At 40.3% G+C, this 20,287-nt stretch overlaps 1 long non-coding RNA gene across 1 annotated transcript; it reads right to left on the reverse strand.

The window, feature by feature from the left end:
- Positions 1 to 389: 389 nt before the first annotated feature.
- On the reverse strand, positions 390 to 12,317 carry LOC148149879 (uncharacterized). Its single transcript, XR_015757076.1, has 3 exons — positions 12,108 to 12,317; positions 8,084 to 8,310; positions 390 to 1,844 (listed from the first exon to the last, which is right to left on the reverse strand). It is a non-coding gene; the product is annotated as an uncharacterized LOC148149879 (long non-coding RNA).
- Positions 12,318 to 20,287: the final 7,970 nt, after the last annotated feature.

Consider the following 20,287-nt stretch of genomic DNA (forward strand, 5'->3'; position numbering starts at 1 on the left):
ATTCTGCTACATTTAAAATAGCCATTTAATTCGGGTTGAGGAATGTGGATGTTGATTCTCTCCCTATCCTCCCTATGTCAATGGGATTTGCTTAGGAGAGTTCCCAGGACATCCTTGAAATTCTGCCATTTCCATACTGTAAATCTTGATGAATTTCTCTGGACTTAAGTTGTAAATGTTTACAAGGAAGGTAATTGATCTTGGATGGGATCAATTATCTTCTCGAAATTTACTTCCTCCATTGGGAATGGAAGGCAAGGCTATGATTTTGTTTGGGTCTGTGCTAGGTTTCCTTTCCATGACTGAATGGAATACTTACAATCTGACCCATCAATCTACATGAAGCAGAACTCCAAGAACATTGACTTTAATGACTTTACATTTAATTTTTAAATATATAAACTGCAAATAAAAAAAACATTCAACATGATGAAGTTAATGACTTTAGGACAAATTCCACTGGTTTGCAAGGAAATCAATATAGCACCTCTTTCCACAAGAATTAAATAATAATCCTATACAGTTATTGATCTCTTTGTATAAATCAAACATTGATAATATGAAGTCAATTATTAAAACCTGTCATTATTTTTGAAAATAAGTTCTCGACCTGAAGTGTTATCTTTCTGATGCTCCCTGACCTGCTGTGTATTGTGAGCATTTGCAGTTTGTTTATGAGGCACAGTTTGAGAAATGTCTCCATGAACAAACCCTCCCAACCAATTTCCTACACTTATGTTGAGGAACAAATATTTCAAAAGTATATGGACATCACTCTGGTATAGCATGCTAGCGTTCAGATAATTTTTGAACTTAAGGTATGACCATCCTCCTGGACATCACTTGCATATGTATGGAAAAGGAAAAGGGGAATTAATTGCAGAAACAAGTAATATATATTATGGCAGTACTTATGGAGAATGGACCCCATTAAATCTCCCCAGCAGTAGAATGAACAATTACAAGGCACATGTTACAAAGGAACTATAGCCAAAAAGAGTGTATAAAAGCCTGTTCTTCATCAAAGAAACAATAGCCTAAAATTAGCTGATTCCATTTTTCAAGTAGAGGAAAAAACAGTTGGTGACCTACCACATGCTGGAGGTAGAATTAGGCAGCAAACAAATTTTGTGCAGCCCTTTCCATTCACATGGTAAGTATACCATACGAATAAATGAAGGACACCTTGGAAATACATCACCAATCCTTCACTGTCGCTGGGTCAAAATCCTGGAATTCTCTCCCTAAGGGCATTGTGGGTCAATCTACAGCAGGTGGATTCTCAAGAGCAACTAGGGACGGGCAATAAATGCTGGCCAACTGGCAACGCCCACATCCCACAAATGAATTTTAAAAATCTAACTCTATCTGGCATGTCCTTTGCCTCCAGTGTCTAAGCATCCAGCTGCAGTTTGCTGGCTGGCTTCCTAGAAACAATCTATACATGTCCATGTGATGTATACTGTGTAATATATTCTTTATTTTAATATCATTTATTCTAAGTTTTGGTTTTTAAATTATTAACCTATGGGCTTTCTGTGTGTCTGATGTTGATCATTAATTTGTGAGTAATCCTGCAGCCACATTGATTTATTTTAGTTTTTGGAGCTTCATGTTGGATTGAATGTGTTTTTGTACACTACTAATTGATCTTATATTGTTTTGCAACTCAGTTACATAAGTATTTCGGCCTTAGGGTTCATTAAAGACTTACAGAGCTTTTTTAAAAAATCTTCAGGGAAATACCCATAACTAAGAGAGAGAGCCTTTTGGTTTCAGGTTTATTCTGAGTAGAGCATTCTTGTGTCGGACTTTGTTAAGGATGGCTGTACACACCAGTCCTCCTGAAAAGCAAAGGATACAGTGAACTAGGTTATCTTGTAATGAAGAGTTACTGTTATTCCCAGAGTTATGGTGTTGAGATAAAACCCTGAAGAGGTTGCTTAAAGTTGAGTATATTTAAGTTCAGATGAATCATAGCTCAAGGAAGAAACTATTTATAGTTTCAGTCTATATAATGAAATCACAAATGACTTATACTTATTAAGTTATTAAATCCAGGGATTCTGGTGCGAGTATTGTATGAGTGGTGTTTTGTATACTAGATAAATGTTGCTTTTTGTTTGAATTTGTAAAGTAGTATTTTGGGATTAATGGGATTATACTTTTACACTGTTTTAAAGAAATTTGAATTTGTAACATAAATAGATGGTTTGGTTTGGCTTACTCCATTTATCTTCGTTTCTTTAGTTCATAAACTTCTGTTGTAACTTTTTATTAAATCTGCAGTATTATATCCTTACGTTTCAGCAGGAAATTAATTTGTTAAAACTGTAACAAATCAAAATTGATTTATCAAGCTAGGTTTTAGTCTGGGATCTTACTTATCTAATAATGATATCAGCTGAGATCATACTTTATTGAAGTGAGCTATGAGGCTCAAACCTAGGTGCCCCTTGGTGTAACATAGACATGTATACCAACACCAACATTGTGACAGCCTACCAATGAGAACCAAGCTCTGGAGAGTTAAATCATGGAGTAGATGGTTACAGCAAAGAATGAGGTCTTTTAGTATGTTGTGTCCATGCCAGCTGTTTGTAAGAGCAATGCATTTAGTGCCACTTTTCCTCATAGCCCTGTACTTTGTCCTCCTTCAAGTAATGATTCATTCTCTTTGAAAACCATGACTGAATCTGCCTCACTGACATTTCATATCCTAAACAGTCACTGAAGAAAAAGATTTTTTGTCATATTGCTATTACTTCCTTTGCCAATCATCTGGAATGGTTCTCTCTGGATCTTGATCCTTCATCCATCAATCCTATCTACTCTATCCAGTTCCCTCATAACTTTGAACATCTAGAATTTTTATACCATAGAAAGAGCCATAGATATGTAGAGTCGTAGAGTCATACAGCACGAAAGCAGTCCAACAAATCCATACCGAACATAATCCAAAACTAAACATCCCACATGCCTGCCTGTGCTGCATTTCCCTCCAAATTTTTCCTATTCATGTACGTATCCAAATTTCTTTTAAATATTGTAATTGTACCCACATCCACCACTTCCTCAGGAAGTTCATTCCACATGTGAGCCAATTTCTGTGTAAAATGTTTGCCCCTCATATTGATTTTAAATCTCTCTCCTCTCACCTTAAAAATGTGCCCCTGGTCTTGAAATCCTCCATCCTAGGGAAAAGACAACTACAATTAACTCTATCTTTACCCCTCATTATTTTAGAAATTTTTATAAGATGTCCTCTCAACCTCTTTTGGCCCATCATGTCTGTGTAGTAATTGAGTACCAATCTGGTCTATTTCCATTTTCCAGCACTTTGCATCCCAACCTTGTATGCTGTGGTGCTTCAAGTGATCACCTAAATACCTCTCAAGTGTTGTGCTGGTTCCCACCTCTACCATCCTTTCATAAGAACATGAGAACTAAGATCCTTAAACTTGCTCTGCCATTTAATATGATCATGGCTGATCTCATCTTGACCTCAATTTGTGGGGGGCACGGTGGCACAGTGGTTAGCACTGCTGCCTCACAGCACCAGAGACCCGGGTTCAATTCCTGTCTCAGGCAACTGTCTGTGTGGAGTTTGCACATTCTCCCCATGTCTGCGTGGGTTTCCTCCGAGTGCTCCAGTTTCCTCCCACAGTCCAAAGATGTGCAGGTTAGGTGAATTGGCCATGCTAAATTGCCCGTAGTGTTAGGTGAAGGGGTAAATGTAGGGGAATGGGTCTGAGTGGGTGGCTCTTCTGAGGGTCGGTGTGGACTTGTTGGGCCAAAGGGCCTGTTTCCACACTGTAAGTAATCTAATCTAAACTCCATTTTCCCCCCTGCTCTTCATAACCCTTCAAGCCATGATTAATTAAAAATTCGTTAATCTCCTCTTTAAGTTTACTCAATGTCCTGACATCCATCACACTCTGAGATAATGAATTCCACAGATTCATGACCCCTTTTGAAAGAAGTAATTTCTCTCCAACTCTGTTTTAAATCTGTTACCCATTATCCTAAAACTCTCATTCTAGATTGCCCCACATAAGGAAACATCCTTTCTACATCTACTTTATCAATCCCCTTTAGCATCTTACATGCCTCAATTAGATCTGCTGTCATTCTCCTAAACTCCAGAGACTCTCATCTTAAACTGCTCAATCTCTATTCATAAAACAAATCCCTCATCTCTGGAATCAATCCAGTAAACTTTGTCTGGACTGCCTCCAATATAACCAAATCCCTCCTCAAGTAAAGGGACCAAAATTGTACTCAATACTCCAGGTGCAGATTCACGAATGCATTATACAGTTGCAGCAGCACTTCCTTACTTTTATATTCCAAAATAGCTTGCAATAAATGCCAAAATTCTATTTGCCTTCCTAATATCCTGCTGTGCCTGCATATGAGCTTTCAGCGATTTATGTATGAGGAGACTCAGATCTCTGTGCACTGAAGCATACTGAAGTTCCTTTCCATTTAGATAATAAGTTGCCTTTCTATTCATCTGACCAAAATGGATAACCTCACATTTGTCCACGTTAAACGTCACCTGCCAAATTTTGGGCCATTCATTTAACCTATCCATATTTATTTGTAAATTTCTCATTTCTTCATTGCAACTTACTTTCACAACTATTTCAGTGTAATCTGCAAATATGGCTCTAATATTTTCTATCCCCGCACCTTAGTCAGTAATATAGCTGTAAATAGTTGAGGCCAGAAGACCAAACACAACTGCACCTCACTAGTTACATCTTACCAATCAGAAAACATCCAGTTCCTCAACAGCCAACAGCTGTTGGTTTGTCAATCCTCATCCAAGCTAATAAATCACCTCTAACCTATGTAATCTTACTTTGTGAATTAACCTTTTGTGCTGCACTTTACCAAATGCCATCCGGAAGTCGAGTTATACTACATCAGGGCTTATGCCCGAAATGTCGATTCTCCTGTTCCTTGGATGCTGCCTGACCTGTTGCGCTTTTCCAGCAACACATTTTCAGCTCTGATCCCCATTATCCACCTTGCTTGTTACATCTTCAAAGAACTCTAACAAATTAGTAAACATCATTTACCCTTTATACAATCCCTCCGAGTCAGCATGGTATTATTTTGACTTTCCAAATATCTTGTTACGACTTCCTTAATAAGGGATTCTAACAATTTCCCAATGACGTGTTAAATCAACTGCTCTATAGTTTTCTACTTTCAGCTTCCTCCCTGTTTTCAATAAGGATGTTACATTAGCATTTTTCAATTTACTGGGACTGTATCCCACATCCAGGGAATTTTGGAATGCTGGAACCAATGATCCACTATCTCTGCTGCCACTTCCTTTAAGATCCTAGAATGTTGGCCATCAGGTCTGCCTTCAGGCAGTGAGTTTCCTATACCCGCGCTCCAGATGAAAAAAAAATTATTTCTTAAATCACCTTTGAACCTCTTGGTTTTTATCTTAAATCTATGCCCTCTGGTTATTGACCTTCTACCAGGAAGAAAAGTTTATTTCTGTCTACTCCATCGATACTCTCATAACTTTGTGTGCATGTATCTGATTTCCACCCGCCCCCCGACCTTGTCTGCACTAAGGAAAACAACCCCAGCCTATTTAGTCTCTCTTCATAATTGAATGTCTCTAACCCAGGCAACATCCTGGTAAATCTCTTCTGCATACTACAATCACATCCTCGCGATAGAGCAGTGAGAACTGCATACATTTCGTTCCTCCACTTTTAGTTCTGTCTCTCCCTCCTTCTCCTTTGCTTGGCTTCAGTTCTTCAGCTCCTGTCTTCAGACTGAGAATCAAATAAACAAGTTTGATTTGGGATTGGGTGCCTCTGGTGAATGTTTGTAAATCCTCCCTGTTCACTTCCCGGGGTTTGACTTCTGCCCAGAAGTCAAAGTCTCATTGATTTGCCACATTGTGAGACATATCAGCGAGGAACAAGATTAGGCCTCTTGGCACTTTGGGTCTGCTGAATCATTCAATAAGATTGTGGCTAATCTGATTTTAACCTCAACTTTCCATTCCTATATATTTGCAATAATCTTTCATCCCTTTGGAAATCAAGGACCTGTCCTTTCCTCATAAAGATGGCACCCGGAGGAACCAAAGATGAAACTCTGCCCCTTTCTTCCTCACCAAAGTGGCAGCCAATTAATCTGCTACCCTGACCCTGACCCGGCCTGCCCATGGGGTAAACATGGGACCACAGGTCTCCAGCCTTCTCCAGAAGTTCACAGGCTCCCTCCTTCTGATAGTATCCAATCCTACTCTGTGATCACAATCACTTGCTCTGTCACAGGACAGAAAGCTTCATGGTCAGGCCTTGCAATCCCATGTAGATGTTTCTAAATCCTCCCTGCCCAGCTACCAGCTCCATTTTTCTCTCTCTCATTCACACTCGCATATCTCTAAAAGCTCCACCCGACTTCTCCAAGAAGAAAGCCCGCAGTTTCTCCAATCTGTTTTCCAACTGAAATTCCTTTCCGCGGAACCATTCTTAAGTATATTTGCAGAACTCTCTCTCAGATCTTTGTATTCTTTCTAAAGTGTGGCATCCAGAATTGGATACAATGCTCCAATTCCGGTAAGAACCAGGATTTTATATGCCTATTGTATCATGCTTGTTTTTTGAGCTTAATGTCTCTATTTCTAGAGCACAGGATCCCATGGGGGAGATGGTGGAGCAGTGATGGTACCACTGGATTACTGACTCCCCGGCTAAGCCTCAGTTCAAAGCCCACAATTATGGAATACAATGTTTGAATGTAACAAAAATCTATAATTAAAAACTAGTGTAATGGTAACTGAGGCCGAAATCTTGATCTAAATGACACTGGCTATGATTAGATTTGTGACAGAATTGCATAAGCAGTCCAGTGAGACCTATCTCAATAACAGGAGTAACTCACTACATCATTTAAGCATCTGCTGTGTGCTAAGATGAGTTTCTCACCAGACATTGGTTAGTTGTCAGTTCAGGGGGTTTATTGCTTTTTAATGACTTTCTTAACAGCACATATCACCTCATTAATATAGCGCTTTCTATTTTATCAAACTGGATAAATGAAGTAGACCCTGAGAATACATGATATATAAATCAGGTATCTGGCGACTACAGCTCAATGCAAGCTCCAAAGAACCTCCATGTTGGACATGGGATCAGCACCATCTCACAGTACACTCCATGGGCATTGGCCACATACATCACATGTCCATGGACTTTGATATCCGACATGTGCAGACCTCTAAGAATCCTTATGCTATATCTTCAATCCACTTATAGGATATTTATGGACTTCAGTGCTATATTTTTTGCTGTGCCTTCCAATGTCATTGTAATGCTGCAACAAGGACACCGTCTACTCAAGTAGATTCACCCAGTTCATAGACTGAACCAGGCTGCATCTCCAGGTCACTTCCACATTGCCATACCCCTCACTTATTGTGAGTATACCTGGATGCTCGCAAGACCCCTGTCTTTTTTTTTTAAACATCTTTTCCCCTCAGTCAGAAATACCAAACTCTCAGTACTGCTGCATTGCTAATCTGTTCAACACAGACACAAAGTCAGGGAGGTTTTCATGACTGTTAGCGAGCCTCAGTCAAGACAAGGAGAATAACCTTCACTCAGAGGACCTTAGACCAGTAATTCAATGGTTGCTTTTGATAACAGTCCAGGGGCATGGAACTATAGTCAGTCACTTGGGGTGATCAGAGTAATGTTCCTCTCCTTATAACAGGCATGGAGCCATATGGCCAGCAGAACACCTGATTGGAGGCTGTTTTCCTTCTGGAATGAGAGATTGGCAGGTTTTATGGCAGATGAAAGTGGGTGGCACAGCTATTACTGTTGGCGCAATTGAAGAGGTGTCCCGAGTGAGTGAGCAGGCAGCGCAGAGGGCATGCAGGGTTAGTGGTACCAGTGGTTGGGGTGGATGACAGTGACTGAGGGAAAATGCTGCAGGTATTAGTGAAAGTGGCAGAGTATAAGCTTTGATGCGTGGTGGGTACAGTAGCAGAGAGAGATTTAATGTCAGATATCAGAGAGAAGATGGTGACACTTACATTGGCAAAGTGGAGAAGAACATTGGCTTTCTTCCAATACAGCAGTGATTCCTCCAGATGGCAGCAATCTTGGTCCAGACTGGCATGATCAGTGCTGGGACCTCATTGACTGGTCCAGAAGGATGAGGTAATTGCAATGTTTCCTCTAAGCTCTGAGAGTCTGCAGAGAGCTTTACTGCACTGACCACCAGTTCCAGGAGTGATTGCTCCACATTGACTTCAGAGCTCTGTTCAGAAACAAGAAAGTTAGTGGGAACACTTTTTTCTGTACCATTCCATTCACCAAGGCCTCCAGTGACTGCCTGGAAAACATGAGCTGACTTGTCTTTAATTTCATTTAAACGAAAGCTTTGGAGTAGATTTTCCTTATTCCATTTCCATTAGCAATGTCTCGATCAATCAGTCTCCTTACCAACCAGTCCTCACCCTGTTTTGCTTGCAGCATAAGTTGGTATTCTGTTTTAAATGTTGTATTCTTGTGTCTGTCCTGATGAGTACAAGACAAAAAACTTTGACAGCTTGTCTCTTGTTTTACCAGCAACATGCAATAATTATTTTTTTGTGTGGCTGCTGAAGTTAATTTGGCGCCAAAATTTCCATACAGTCTGCTCCATCAATATGAATGCGGCAAAGTGGCCTAATGATTACCCAAGTCACATGGGGATTACGTGTATGGGAGGGGCAAGTTGGGGAAACCAGATTATTCAGTTGGTTGGATGGCTATTTTATGATTCAAAGTGACTCCAACAAGCACAGGGTTTGACCCCCATTTTCACTGAGGTAAACTAACAGCTTATCTATTTTCCCTGCTCTACTGTAAATTAATTTCATTAAGAAGAAGGATGTTGTTGGATGCTGGTGCCATTCATTAATGCATGTGTAAAGTGTTCTGATGCTTTTCTTGAACTATAGATCACTGGCTAATAATAAAACCTAAAGATCATAAGAAATAGGAAGAGAAATAGACCATTCAGTCTTCCAGACTGCTCTGCCATTCTCTGAGGATCTGAAATTCCTCATATTCCTCCATGTTCCTGCATTTGCCTATAATCCTTGATTCCTTAATTGATCAATAATTTCTCTATCTCAGCGTAAAATATAAACAAGGACTTTATCCCCACAACCCTCTGTGACAAGAATTCCAATAATTCTCTACTCTCAGAGAAAAGAAATTCTTCCTCACCTCAATCTTTATTTGGCCCCCTTTATTCTGAGACTATGCCCTCTGGTTCTAGACTTTCCCATGAGAGAAAACATCCTCTCAGCACTCACCTTGCCAAGCCTCTTAAGTGTCTGATATGAGATCACCTCACATTCTTCTAACCTCCAGTGAGTCGAGTCCCAACCTGTTTAACTTTCAGCTCTTAAAGAGTTCTTATAGCAGTAACCATAAGAGACTTTAATAGAGTAGCTAATGGTAATTAATTTCCTCTGGGATCAATTAACTTCGCCAAAACATTTCTAAAAGCTTCAATTCAGTGAATGCCAACTCTAATGTTTGTCTTTATAAGGATAGAGGGGCGGGTGTTCTACGATCTAAAGTAGAAAATGTGTTCATAACATCCAGACCTTTACCTCAATTAGCCTGCCCATAGCAGAATTTAAATTGGGACTTTAAGATAATGTCCCAGCTATACCAAAACCTGTTCTGTATTTGCGCTAATGCAGGACAATGCTTTTCAAGCTCTCGTCTTGCTGGATAATTTTGAGGACTCTGAAGTTTTCAAGTTACAATTAAATGATGCGCATTATCATAAGAACATTGAGACTAAAATTGCTTTCTAACCAAAAAAAAGGGAAATTCTAACTTCTAATGAAGCTGCACACTCATCATTGAACATTTCAAAAATATAAATCGTTACACCTTCTTTAGTGAGTCATTAAAACAGTAACCTTTCACTATTTGTTAAAAGGGGTTTTGCGGTCTATCAGGTCGATGCATAAACCTAACTGCTTGTCAAAAACCATGCTTGCAATACTAGTGCCACATCCTTTGTATTCAAGTACTGGAAAAGAGTCCATTTGGGAGTAATAAATGTTAGAATGAGGACAAAGCTGAGCCAAGAAGTAATCCATCACAAATTACACTTTGACTGAGTTGGGCTAAAATTAATCTTTGCTTTTACAATATTAGTTACTACATTGCTAGACTAACTGAGATTGACCTTTTATAGATAATGATGGGAGCTGATTTCCTTTGGATTAGGAAAAGCTCAGTTTGATCACACTTGGAGTGTCTGGACTGGGGCGCCTGTGTGCAACAGCCAAAGTCTGTACATCAGGAAAGGAGTCTGGAATTTATATGTTGTGGGAAATGCCTGAAATGATGCCAATTGTCTGGAGCATCGCTTCATAGAATTTTGAAGTATTCCAATGAAGGTGGAGGCCCCATCAGACTTGACAATAAAATAAACTGTTCAGCTATCAAAAGGATGCAGACTAAAGTTGGAAACTATTTTCATTGCTGCCATAAAGTAAACACCTGACTTTGCTTCATTTCCTAAACCTGGGATTACTGGGTTTGAGAAAAGATCTGGTGGAAAGAAATAGAATTAGATATATTTGGGTCATTATTGAGGATTTTAATGATATGAACTTTCATTTAGCAACAGTGATGAAGATAGTTTAAACATGTTTAGTGAGGTCCAGATTTGGTTCTCTTAAGAAGACTAAAGCAGAATTTACCACAAACATAGAGGTGAAACCTAGCAGGTTTGGCAGTACCTGTGGGGAGAGAAACAGAACTAAAGCTTTGAGTCTGGGTATGACTTGTTCAGAACTCTTCCCCTAATTTTAAATCCACACTCTCTGTTATTGACCCTTCTACTATGGAAAAATTTCTTCTTATCTATGCTGCTTGAAACAGTTGATGTTTGTAATTAAATACCATTTGCCTTTTCTTCAGAAGACCATCCATCTCTGAAGAAGAGTCACATTCTGCCTGAATTTCTGTTTCTTTTGACATTGATGCTGCCAGACCTCCTAAGTAGTTACATCACATTTTGTCTTTATTCCAGACTTCCAGTATGCGCAATATTTTGATTTTAATAAATCAAAAGTTTCTATTTATCAAATTTAAGAGATATATATTTAACTTAATCAATACAAGGTCAAACAAACAAACATTTATTTTCAGCTCTTCCCAGATATCTATTTTTAAATATTTAAATTTGTAGCAGTAGTATGGAAGCACTTCAGCTCTGAAATTGCAATGCAAATTAAATAACATAAAACTCACCAGTAAACTGAGATCACTGAAGCAATAAAGTGTTTGATCACCGACCTATTGTTTAACACAGCCAGCCCAATTCCAATGAAGAAAGATGTTCAGTTATTACAGGAATGTAATCAAGCAACAGAACTGATAACTTCATATTGCCTTAACAATTCTTTCTTTTCCAATTTGGAATAAAACATTGATTTTTTTTTAATGATATAAAGTCTTGATTTTAACAGAAGGTCTATCCTTAATCTTGTAGGTCCATAAAAGAATACGCTGCACAGAATATAGGACCAGAAGCTCATGGTAGTACTATAATAAAAAGAACTGAGTTAACTGTCCTGCCCCACCGCAGATTAATCCAAGTGGGTTTAAGTTGCATAACAAATGGAAGTGTATGTGGGGTCATGTTGATACAAAACAGGAGGTAGGAAGAAAACGTGGAAGAGGACAGGTTCAGCTTCCACTTTCTATCCTAACCGAAGGAAACAAGAATATGAGTAGGTGGAGGAGGGTTAAATTGAAGAGGCTGAAATGCAGAGCAAGAGGAAGAGAAGCTAATGTATACAATGCTTTTTACCTGGAAGTACATAACCAGATTATTCAACAATTGACACCAGCAACTTCAAATATACTCTTCCATTCATAAACAAGTGCCTTCCTTCTTATCTTGGCCAGCATTCTCATCCTGATAACATTTATTGTTTTCTCCTTCTGTTTGCTACAGAATCAAATGCAACAAAGTACAAATTCAAATCAAAGTTATCAATTCTGTTATTAAGAAATGGAAACAAACATAATTACCCTTGTATATGTCTTGCATTACTGCTGTGCATGCGACTTTTCCTTTCCTAGTGCTCCTACGAGGTACTTCCACAGTGCAGCCTGGTGGTCACTTGAGGAGACTACGGCTGATAGAACATTTCATGCATCTCCGGGCTGACAGGATGTGACTTCAGACTGCACCGTCTCTGCGTGAGTGGCACCAGACTTGACCATCTGACTGATCGGTAGTTACAGGGGTACTGACAGAAAAAAAGGTAATGAGAGTAGGGGTACTGCCATCAGAGTGAGGACTTCAGGTATCTGTTCATGGGCCTACCTCTACTTTCCTGAACTACTATTGTAGCAATCTACTGATCAATTGGAAAACAGATAGCTGGGCTGCTGCGATGCTGCGCAAGTCCCTTTGAATAGTGGTACCTAGATCAAGACTGACAGCAGTTTGAGATTCCAATGCAGCAGTCCAGTACTTTAATTAGAAGTACTGAGAAGTTGAGAGTTTGGCCTTGGATGCTGTACTATATCGTGACCAGTAGTGAGCTGATGGAGGTTTTTGCCTGCTCAATGTTAAAAAGGACGGACTCCAAGCATAAACTTCTGCACCAAGTTGGTGCAGTACTTCCCCTGCTCCTTAACATTGTGCACAGATCTTCTGGCTGGTTTTCCAATGCATTGAGTATTTGTTTATGTATGCCTATCAGCGATCCTCATGTAGCCTGCATGATCCCCATCCTTAACTTTCTGTTCTGCAGAAGAATTAGGTATGTGATCTCATTTTTCATTGACATAACACCACACCATCCTTCCCATGCACCCCCCTCCCCAATACTGGCCTTTTCATAATTGTATTGAGTGTTCCACCATATAAAAATCTTTGCTCTATGCTGTCTAAATGACATGCAATTTCTGTCACTATGTAGGTGGCTGTGACTTTAAGAGCAATACTCTCCCTTCATCACCACTATCCAGTTCTTAGATATCTGAAATGTAAAAACCAGCATTCCTTACAAGGCTGGCATTTGTAATCTATCTCTGAGTGCCCTGAGTAAAGTGATTATGCATGGCTCTCATGAATCTTTGCAATTGTTTGAAATGAAATGAGATCGTGCCGATAGAGAGGGTACATCAGGATTTTAATCCAGAGATGGTGAAGGAGTTGTGTGGATTGTTTGTGAGGTAGAGGAGAACTGGCTGAAATAGGCATGATGGGATGAATGGCCTCCTCCTGCATCACAACACTTCTGTGATTCTGTGGTGGTGTTCCCATGCATTTGGCTTTCTAATGGCAGAAATCATGGGTTTGGAAGATGCTGCCAAAGAAGCCTTGGCATGTTGCTGCTGTGGGTAGATGGTAAACAATACTGGCAAATTACACTGGTATTAGAGTGTATTAATGTGGACTACACTGTTCTGTACACTATTGAGCTTCTTGGGTTTTGCCAGAGCTGTAATTATCCAGACAAGTGACGAATATTCCATTATACAAAGGGAGACAGGAGGACAGTACCTCACCCAGAATTCCCAGCCTCTGACCTGTTCTTGTGGCCAAAGTATTCACTTGGTTGATCCAGTTAAACTTCTGCTCAATGATCACACCAAACATGTTAATAGTAAGGAATGTGGTGACGATAAAACTGGCTGTTGTCCAGATTTTGATGCACACACCGCGATGGACTACTTCAATGTCTGCAGAGTTGTAAATGCAGGTAAGAAAAGTAAAACCTCTCTACTTACAACCATTTCATCTTAGACATTAGAAAGATGTGTGGGTTGAGGAGGGAGTAGAAAAAGATGAGGTGGATTACAAAAACAAAGTGCTGGAGAAACTCAGCAGATCTGGTGCATCTGTAGAGATAAAAAAAAGCTGTTCATGTTTCGATGACAGTGTACATTCATGGGAATTGAAAACAGTTGGGAAGTGTTGATCGATGTATTGGGAGGGGGTTGGTATTGAATAGATGGAGACAGTGAGTGAGAGAGAAAAAACAGAAAACAGAGAAAGGAATAAGATTAGATTACTTAGTGTGGAAACAGGCCCAACAAGCCCACACTGACCCTCCGAAGAGCAACCCACCCAGACCCATTCCACTACATCTAACAATACAGGTAATTTAGCATGACCAATTCACCTAATCTGCACATTTTTGGACTGTGGGAGGAAACCAGAGCAACTGGAGGAAACCCACACAGACACAGGGAGAATGTGCAAACTCTACACAGACAGTTGCCTGAGGCGGGAATTGAACCCAGGTCTCTGGCGCTGAGAGGCAGCAGTGCTAACCACTGTGCCACCGTGCCGCCCACTGCTAATAGTAAGCCAGGAGAGAGTTAAGTGCTGAATGGGTGCTAATGGGAAATGTGAATAGTGGAAAATGGGTTGGCTGTGCTGTGAGAAGCCCACACAGAAAAGGACCTGGGGGTGTGGCAGTGGGTACTGAACATGGAGGAAGATTCTCGTGATTTGAAATTGTTAAACAACATTGAGTCCTGAAGGCTGTTAGGATACCTCAGCAGAAAATGAAGTGTTGTTCCTCCAGGTTGCTTTGAGCCTCACTGGAGCATGCAGCAAGTCTAAGAAGGAAATGTTTGCAGGGGAACATGATGATCTGTTGAAGTGGCAAAACAATAAGCTCAAGGTCTTTTTCATGCAGATACCCTGATTGCTAATTCCTCTAACGCTCAGCGTTCTTTCAACAATGACCAGCACTCTGTGCTCCATCATGCAGTCGTGCTTCTCTACCTCCAGGTCCCTCCTGCTGTGAGGCATCACCTTTTCCAACAAGTATGAATGACATTGTCAGTGACTGGCTTTCAAACTGTTTGGGTGATGTAGCTGTCATAGTTGAATAGCTGTTGCTGTGGGGAAGCTGCAACACTACAAACTGACGGTGAGGCAAAGTATTTGAATTGACAGCATGGGTACTGCTTGATAGAAATCAATGATGGATGGGCGAGTTGAACAGTTGATGTGGCACATTGGTAGAATGAGTCACTTAGGGATTAAACCTATTCATCTTCTTCAACTATGTTCCAAGTTTCAAGTTCCTGATCGAGACCAAAGAGAGCTGGGACTATTAAACGTGTCCACCAAGAAGATGGCTAGATGTTGCCTGACTCATTTTTGTCTAAGGCTATTTTCACAAGGATGGGGTACAGATTGGGACCCAAAACCCATATGCCCCTTTGAACCTTTCCAACCAGGTACAGGTATCTTAATTTTTTATGGCGGCAGCCATATTTCAGTAGCTGCATGGAGTGGTGAACTATGGATTGAAGTTGGGACAAGTTTAAAAGACAAATAAAATAGTTTTTCCAACTTTTACAGTTCATCAAGAAATGCTGGAGCATGAACTAAGTCAGGACTCAGTAAGATGAGTTATGGCATGCTGTAATTGAACAATGTAAATATCCATGAAACAATGTGTTTGCCAAATGGGTATTTCTGCCAGCTGGCAAGCTGACAAATACAAGATCAACATTGTAAATGTAGAAGGGTCTTGAGATTAATTTAAATAACTCATTTAATGCATAAAAATGATGCATTCTTGAAAGAATAGCCGAATACGAAACCAAGGCTTGGGTTTTTGCTCCAGAATTGGGAATGCAGTGTTGGAAAAATTCTTGGCTTTGCAAAGCAGGCTCAGGAGAAAATGTATTAGACAGTTGGCTTTTTGCTCCAGAACTAGAATATAACTGGATTTGGGAGCAATGCCCTTTTGGAGCAGTTCAGAGACAGCCATGACTGCTGTCAGGCAGTAAAAAAGATCTCTCTGTGTTCTGGCATTTTGTTCCAACTGTAAAAAAGGACAGCAAATCAGAAACACTTTTCTCCAGTTCTTACACCTCACATTACCACACCTACTCACACATACACTCCATGCCCCATCCACGTCAACTCATGCCTCCCTCTACCCAATCTATTCCCTTAGCTTCTTATATTCATCATGCCAATTTACGACCCCCCATCCATTCCCATAGTTCTTTATGATCCCAATATCAAGTTAATGTCAGCTTATTCCAACCACACTCGCTGTTGCTTGTACAGTGCTCCATGCAAGCACTCATCCAGTAAGCATAATGGCAAAATATTTGGACCCATGTGGAGATGAAATAGACAACCTTGTTGATCTTTTAGGGGCCCTATTCTTTCCCGGGTTGATCTTTTGCTCTTAGTATACTTGTAGAATCTCTTTGGATTATCCTTAACTTTATCTGCCAAAGCTATGTCATACCCCCTTTTTGCCCTCCTGATTTCTCTTTTAAGAATGCCCCTGCACCCCTTATACACTTCAAGAGATTCACTTGATCCCAATTGTCTATATCTAATGTGTGACTCCTTCTTATTCTTGACCAGGGTGTCAATAATTATATTCGTCCATTGTTCCCTATTCTTACCAGCCTTATTCTTCACTTTAACAGGAGCATAATGCCTCTGAACTCTCACTTTTGAAAGTCTCCCACATGCCAGTCAACTCTTCACCTGTGAACAGTCTACTCCAATCAATTTTTAGCTCATACTGTCAAAATTTGCCTTACTCCATTGAGAACTTTAACTTTTACGTAAGCCCTGTTCTTTTCCGTAACTATTTTAAAACTAATGATCATTGGTCACAAAGTGCTCCTCTACTAACACATAAATCACTTACAGATGTTTATTGATAAATTCATTATGTTTAAAGAACACTGCCTTTGATACAGGAAAACATCCATTGGATTGCAATTCCTTCAGCTTCTTTATGATCCCTGATATGAACAAGAATCTGTATTTGAAATAACACTTCACAGATTTCATAAGCACTAGAGCTGTCAATCAAACTGGGAACTGCAAGTTCATTTTGATATTGATAGAGTGTAAAATCAGTTCATGCAGCATAAATCTTTTAATAATAATCCTCTGAGCTAATGTCAACAGTGAGAGTGAAATAGCAAGCACTGATTTTCTGTTTGCACAAGAGACAGAATAGTTAAATTCCTTGACTGACAACTCCCTTAACAGCTTTGTTTTTATTATTCACTCATGGGATGATAGCATCACTGGCTATTACCCATTCCTACATGCCCAGAGGGCAGTTAAGAGTCAACCACATTGCTGTGGGTCTGGAGTCACATGTAGGCCATACCAGGTAAGGATGACAATTTCCTTCCCTAAAGGACATTAGTGAGCCAGAATGGTTTTTTTCAACAATTGACATCATTGTACTCTAAATTCCAGATTTTTTTGAACTCAAAATCCACTATCTGCCATGGCAGGATTCTAACCCAAACCCCCAGAGTATTACTTGGGTCTCTGGGTTAACAATCCAGTGATAACGCCATTGCTTCCCTGTCAGATTCAATAGTGCTGAATGGTCTAACTCTGCTCATTTAAGACTAAGACATAGGATGATCTATTAACTCCAATTTCTTGCCATTTCTCCCTAATGCATGATGCTCTTCTGATTGGACAGGGACTGAGAGTGAGGATGTGACAGGGTGAAGAGGTAAGGCTGAGATGGGATTTAAAGTGGTCAGAAGATTCAGATGTATATGAGTGAACAACTGATTAGCTTGGACTCATGAATCTGAGGCTTTTTTGTGAATAAAGGTGGGTCTTTTAACCTGCCTGAACCTCTGGCTGAAAGTGGCAGGACCTCCTCATAGAGTCATAGAGATGTACAGCATGGAAACAGACCCTTCAGTCCAACTCGTCCAAGCCAACCAGATATCCCAACCCAATTTAGTCCCACCTGTCAGCACCTGACCCATATCCCTCCAAACCCTTCCTATTCATATACCCATCCAGATGCCTTTTACATGTTGCAATTGTACCAGCCTCCACCACTTCCTCTGGCAGCTCATTCCATACACGTACCACCCTCTGAGTGAAAGAGTTGCCCATTAGGTCTCTTTTATATCTTTCCCCTCTCAACCTAAACCCATGCCCGCTAGTTCTGGACTCCCCGACCCCAGGGAAAAGACTTTGTCTATTTATCCTATCCATGCCCCTCATAATTTTGTAAACCTCTATAAGGTCACCCCTCAGCCTCTGACGCTCCAGGGAAAACAGTTTGAGCCTATTCAACCACTCCTTATAGCTCAAATCCTCCAACCCTTGCAACATCTTTATAAATCTTTTCTGAACACTTTCCAGTTTCACAACATCTTTCCGATAGGTAGGAGACCAGAATTGCATGCAATATTCCAACAGTGCCCTAACCAATATCCTGTACAGCCGCAACATGACCTCCCAACTCCTGTACTCAATACTCGAACCAATAAAGGAAAGCATACCAAACGCCGCCTTCACGATCCTATCTACCTGCAACTCCACTTTCAAGGAGCTATGAACCTGCACTCCAAGGTCTCTTTGTTCAGCAACACTCCCGAGGACCTTACCATTAAGTGTATAAGTCCTGCTAAGATTTACTTTCCCAAAATGCAGCACCTCGCATTTCTCTGAATTAAACTCCATCTGCCACTTCTCAGCCCATTGGCCCATCTGATCAAGATCCCATTGTAATCTGAGGTAACCTTCTTCGCTGTCCACTACACCTCCAATTTTTGTGTCATCAGCAAATTTACTAACTATACCTCTTAGTCTCACATCCAAATCATTTATATAAATTATGAAAAGTAATGGACCCAGCACTGATCCTTGTGGCACTCCACTGGTCACAGGCCTCCAGTCTGAAAACAACTCTCCACCACCACCCTCTGTCTTCTACCTTTGAGCCAGTTCTATTATCTAAATGGTGAGTTCCCCTGTATTCCATGAGATCTAACCTTGCTCACCAGTCTCCCATGAGGAACCTTGTCGAATACCTTACTGAAGTCCATATAGATCACATCTACCGCTCTGCCCTCGTCAGTCCTTTTTGTTACTTTTTTTTTAGATTAGATTACTTACAGTGTGGAAACAGGCCCTTCGGCCCAACAAGTCCACACCGACCCTCCGAAGAGCAACCCACCAAGACCCATTCCCCTATACCTAACACTACGGGCAATTTAGCATGGCCAATTCACCTAACCTGCACATCTTTAGACTGTGGGAGGAAACCGGAGCACCCAGGGGAAACCCACGCAGACATGGGGAGAATGTGCAAACTCCACACAGACAGTTGCCTAAGGCGGGATTTGAACCCGGGTCTCTGGCGCTGTGAGGCAGCAGTGCTAACCACTGCACCATTACTTCTTCAAAAAACTCAATCAAGTTTGTGAGACATAATCTCTAGACTATATAAAGTTTAGAATCCTGGGAAGAATCCACCTCTTAGTAGCCACAAGGCAGAGGCTAGATTATGATGGTGAGATTTGCTCTCTGTCCTGATTTCCACCTCCAACTTGAAAATCCATCTCCTATTGCCAGTTCACTCAATGTCATCCCGCACTCATCCAGTATTAGTATTGTAATCCTGCCCTGGAGCTCCAAAACCATTTGTTTCTCTATGTTCCTGTGTCACATTGTATCCTGTGTACAGAACACCCCTTTCTTCTCTTCTTGCACCAGTTGGTGAACAATCACAGATGTTTAAGAAAATAGTTCATGACTCAAAACAAAGACACATCCCAGTCAGAAATAAGGATTCTAAACAGGGGATAAGCCAACCATAGTAATGCATAGGAAATTAAAGATAGCATCAAATAGAGAGAATAAAAGAATTTACTATATGTCAAAGATTAGTGGTAAGACAGGAGATTAAGAAAAACGTCAAAAGAGAAAAAAAAATGAAGAGGGAGAGGATAAACTTTGAGAGTAAACCCTATAACAATTATCAAGATGGACAGTAAGAGCTTCAATTCAGAGAATATGATTGAGGAATGGTTACTCAAGAACCAGTAAATGAAAGAGGAGTTGAATAAATACTTTGCATCAGTCATCATGGTAGAAGACACTCATAGCATTCTAAAAATCATAAATAATGAAGGGGCAAAAAGAGAAAACAAAACAAGTACAATAAGTATTGCAAAAGGAAAGGTGTAGGGGAACTGATGTGCTAAAGAATGATAACTCTCCTGGCTCAACGGGATGCATCCTCTGATATTAAAAGAAGTAGCCACAAAGATAATCACTATTCTGATAATAATCTTTCAAGGATCCTTAGACTCTGAAAAAGAGCCAGAGGTTTGGAAAACTGCAAAAGTAACTTTTTTATTTAGAAAAGGAAGGAGATAGAAAACAAACACAGTGACTAAAGGTCATTTTGTTTAACATCTGTTATTGG

This window comes from Chiloscyllium plagiosum, unplaced genomic scaffold (genome assembly GCF_037043375.1).
Source record: "Chiloscyllium plagiosum isolate Xiang-an unplaced genomic scaffold, Cpla_swu_hap1 HiC_scaffold_5, whole genome shotgun sequence".
In the NCBI taxonomy this organism is placed as follows: Eukaryota; Metazoa; Chordata; class Chondrichthyes; order Orectolobiformes; family Hemiscylliidae; genus Chiloscyllium; species Chiloscyllium plagiosum.